This window comes from Panthera uncia, chromosome B1 (assembly GCF_023721935.1).
Source record: "Panthera uncia isolate 11264 chromosome B1, Puncia_PCG_1.0, whole genome shotgun sequence".
NCBI lineage: Eukaryota > Metazoa > Chordata > Mammalia > Carnivora > Felidae > Panthera > Panthera uncia.
This window is the reverse complement of record NC_064811.1, coordinates 167349-171652: the sequence shown is the minus strand read 5'-3', so window position 1 is coordinate 171652 and position 4304 is coordinate 167349. Positions and strand designations below refer to the sequence as shown.

General features: G+C 59.2%; 1 protein-coding gene across 3 annotated transcripts in view; it reads right to left on the bottom strand.

The window, feature by feature from the left end:
• The window catches only part of PCGF3 (polycomb group ring finger 3), a 53628-nt gene extending 51105 nt beyond the window's left edge, over positions 1-2523 (bottom strand). For 2 of the 3 annotated variants that reach the window (XM_049630117.1, XM_049630118.1), the window contains exon 1: positions 2298-2523. The gene's annotated coding sequence lies outside the window, so the exon portion shown is untranslated. The remainder of the gene's footprint in view (positions 1-2297) is intronic. The other variant, XM_049630120.1, reaches the window with a different exon arrangement.
• Between the last annotated feature and the right edge of the window lie 1781 nt (positions 2524-4304).

The following is a 4304-nucleotide window of genomic DNA, read 5'->3' as shown; positions in this document are numbered from 1 at the left end:
AAAAAAAAAAAAAAAAAGATTAAAAAAAAAAAAATTAAAAAAAAAAAAAAAAAAAGTAAAGTGTGTATTAAAAAAAAAAAAAACAGAAGTGTTGAGTAGGAAGGTCCCAAGTATGGATACATTTGGCAAATAAAAGTTCCTAAGCTAGACCATTCAGGGACTCCATTTGGTTAAGATTCGGTCTTATGAAATGTCAATCTGAAAATCTCAACTGCAAATCTTAGGTTTTCTCCTAAGTAACCAAGCGGCAACGTTGTGGCACAAAATGAGACGCTGAAGTGACCGATTCAGGTGCCTCCCCTGGGAGTCCATACAGCTCAGAGTTTTAGACTTGTACCTCATCCTACTGTCCAACCTGTGGATAAGTTTGCAAACTTAACACAAGTTCTAAAAGTACTCCTGCCTTTCATCCATTCATTCACGCACTCACTTCATTCAATAGTCGTGCACTGCCCGCCGACCTCAGGCCAGGGAACCAGTTCTGGCAGCTGAGCTGGACAAGGCCCTTGCCCTCCTGGCTCTTCATTCTCTTAAACTCCTCCAGCATTACCTTACTGGACACGCTCTGGAGTCATTACCCAATCAAAGAGCAGCACATACAATACCCTTCTTTTTCATCAACACTTCCAAATTAAAGGAACACACGGGCAAATTTTAGACGAAAGTCTCATCCAAAGGTTTCAAAGAAGCAAAGACCCCCATTGCTAGGTCCTTTAATATTTTCCTGTCCTGGAGTGGAGAAGGTGCCTGACCCACTCACCTGACATGTATGCTCTCACCTACTCCAACCTTCTTACCCTGGGCCCAGTGCCCCCCAAATATTTCCTTAAGCTTCCAACACTCCTTAAGGAACCCCACTCCTCCTGGAACTTCCTGGACACTAAAAACACACCTGGATGGAGGGTACACCCACCCAACCACTTGACCTCCAACAGCGGAGGGCGGGGAGGCCAGGAGTGGTTGAAGGTGATGGACACTGACCACAAGGAAAGAATAGCAGCCCTGCAGTAGGGGCTGGAAGAACAGGGTAGGAGACAGCTTCTTGGATCTGGGGAGTGGGCACTGGGGCATGGAGCCAGTGTGGACTAGGAGCTCCACTTGAACCCCTAGAAGGAAGAGGACAGACCCTAACCCTGCCTCACACCTGCCCCTGGGGCCCAGCCAGGCAGCATCTGCTGAAGGTCAGAAGGTCTGTGGGGCTGGCCCAGGTGCTCATAACATCGGGGGCCTCAGGGAGGTTTGCACTTGTGGGGCTCAGGTGAGCAGGGTCCCTGATGCCCCCAAGCCTTCACAGCCGTGGGTCCAGTTGAGTAGGATGGGCACATTAAAGGCACCCCTGGATCTTGCCCCAGGGGTCCAAACCCCTGGAGGGCTGGCTTAGGGTCCCAGCCTTCCTTTCTGCTCTTGGGATCTGGGTGCATCCCACTGACTTGTTCAGGAGTTCTGGCAGGGACCGGTCTCCAAGTTCCAGCTCTTATCAGTGTCCTGGCCCTCCCTGAGAGCCTCACTTCTTCATGGTCCCGCTCCAGCATCCAGATACCCCTAAATGACCTAGCTGGGGCCTGGTCATCCCCGGAGCCTGTCACATGGGATGAACCCTCCTCATGGCAGATGCCAGGGTCCTGGCCTCCCACTCAGAAGGGGCTGTCTCAGGGTCTCAGAAGTGCTCACAGGACTGTTCCAGTATGCCAGCCCTCTTTGGGACCAGTCTCGGTGTCCTGGCCCTCCTTAGTGACCCAGCCTCGTGTCCCAGCCCTCCCTAGGTCCTGCCAGATCCTGGGGGCTGGCCCCACTCAGTGACCTGTCTCAGAGTCCAGCCATCTCTGGTTCCTGTCGGGTCTCAGGGTCACAATCCCCCTTAGTGACCCGAGCTGGCGTTGGACCCTCTTGGATGACCCATCCCAGGGTTTGACTCTCCTCGGTGACCTATCTCAGGGTCTAGCACTTCCTGGTCCCTGTATAGTGGGTCTGAGGTCTGGCCCTCTTCGGTGAGCCGGTCTGGGGTCTGGCCTTCCCCGCTGACCCGTCCCGGGATCCGGTCCTCCCTGGTCCCTCCCCGATGACCCGTCCTGGGGTCCGGCCACCTTCCCCGTGACCCGCCCGGGGTCCCGACCCCGTGGGTCGCGCCCGCACCCGGGGCCTGCCCAGCGGTGTCGGGGCTCCCGCGGGCCGAGCCAACAAGGGGCGCAGGGGCGCGGGCCGGGGTTCCGAGCCTCAGGGGCCCGCAGACGGGCCGAGGCCGCGGCCTGAGGAGCGGGCGCCTCGGGCCAGGCCAGGCGGGGTGCGGACTCACTGACCTGCCGTCTCGGCTGCGGGCGAGCGGGGCGCACGCGGGGGCAGCGCCGGGAGCGGGGGGGGGGGGCGCCGCTCCCTCCGGGTCCCCCCCAAGAGCAGGAGAAAAAAACCCGTCCGGAGTTTAAAACAAAGAGGCGGAAATGCCCGAGCGGAGCCGAGTGGCGAGTCGGGGGCGCCGCACATGGAGCATGCGCGTTGCCCTCCCGGCTCCCACCCGCAGCCGGGAGGGGGGCGGGATCTGGAGGGGGCGGAGCCCGAGGGCGGGGCCGGGGCGTGGTCATAAGGCGCAGGCGCGTTCCGGCAGGGCTAGGCCGAGGGATCTGGAGAGGGGAGGGCGTCGGGGGCGGGGCCCTCAGCGGAGGCGGGGGCTCGTGAGGGCGTGGCCCGAGGGGGCGTGGACCAAGGGGGTGCGGTCTGCGGCAGGAGTCTTGCTGTACACTGGACTCAGCAGGCAGCTGACGCCGACTCCAGCTCCGGGACCTGACCGGGGCTTTCCTCTGGCGGAATCCGTCTCGTTCTTGCAATTCAGTCCTTCCTGGGACGTAGCAGCGAGAGCTCTCCGTGCACCAGGCAGGAGCCGGGGGCCGCACACGGACAGGGCCCTGCTTTCGGGGCCCCGGTCCAGTGGGCAGCAGGGCCGACCCTGAAACTCTGTGTGTCCACCCTTGCGCAGGCCCTGCCCTGGAGCGTGACGTCCACCCCTTCGTGCGGTCCACACCTTAGCGGGAGGGGGACAATAACAAGAAAAAGTAAATCTGATATAATGTGGGAGCCAGATAAACTGGTTGGGGGAGGCCGTGGATGTCTGGAGTGTTAGTTACAATAGGGTGGGTGGGCATGGAAGGGACAGAGGGGAAGGCGCCACAGAAGCACAGTGTAGGAACATAGAGGTAACGGCCTTGCAAGTGTCGGCAGGTGGGGTTCACAGGCTAGTTGTCCCGCCAGCACCAAGCTGCACAGTGGGGAGATTGAAGAGAGCCAGCATGGAAGCCAGAGGGAATGGGGCACGAGGAGGCAGGAGATGAGGTCAGAGGGAGAGGTCCCTGGGTGTTATGAGCGGAGGGGTGACGGCACGGTGCTGGCATCGTAAGCCTCCCTCTGGCTGTGCTGTGTCTGTCTGGCAGGAGCAGAGCAGGAGGCAAGTGGTGCCCTGGAGGAGAGGAAGTGTGAACTGCTGGGGGATCAGCCTGAGAAGAGGCAGGGATGGGTGGGGAACAACTGGAAGGGTGGGCAGCTGCTGACAGTCCGGGCAGCATGATGGAGTGCACAAGGGTGGAGTCAAGAGTGTAGTCGTAAGGTCCATTGGCCCCCCAGTGGAGCCGCTGTGTAGTACGTGTAGTATGAGTTTGCAGTGTGTGGAGATGGGTGAGCTGGTCAAAAGAGTGAGTGAGGGTTGGGGGGCTGAGCCCCCTGCCCACGTGGAAAAATCAGCAAGTCCAGGTGGATCCAGTAACAAAGACTGAGACTGAGCCAGCTGGAGAGGAGTGATGTCTGGTCAGCTGCTGAAAGGGGCAAGGGGAGTGAGACCCTTCTGGGGCCTTGGCCTACGTACAGGTTACGTAGGGGTAAAAACTGGATTGTGGTGGGCTCAAGAGAGGAGGGTAAATATAGACAAATTTTCCAGGTGGTTTGCTGTGGAGGAGCTTCTGGGACTAGAGGGCTGCTTAACCTTTGGGCTGCAGCCTCAGTGGTACTGGTGCAGTGCAGGGGGAGGCTGGCCACGCTGGAGAGAGGGGAGGCTGCCTGAGCCCAAGTCCTCACCTGGGGCCAGGGACCAGATCTGGAGATGGGGCTGTGGCAGCCCTCACGCTGCAGGAGGCAGCCCCAATGCAGGAGGTGGGGGGTCTGTGCACCATCTCATCCAGCTGCCTCTATTTTCCAGTGACACGGCAGCTAAGTTGGCCCAGACTGGAGTAGAGGCCTGGATGTCAAAAATGGGGATGACAGGCCGGGATCAGCTCTGGGTGGAGGGCACAGTGACCCTAGGAAGTCATTTGAGGGCCCTCTGA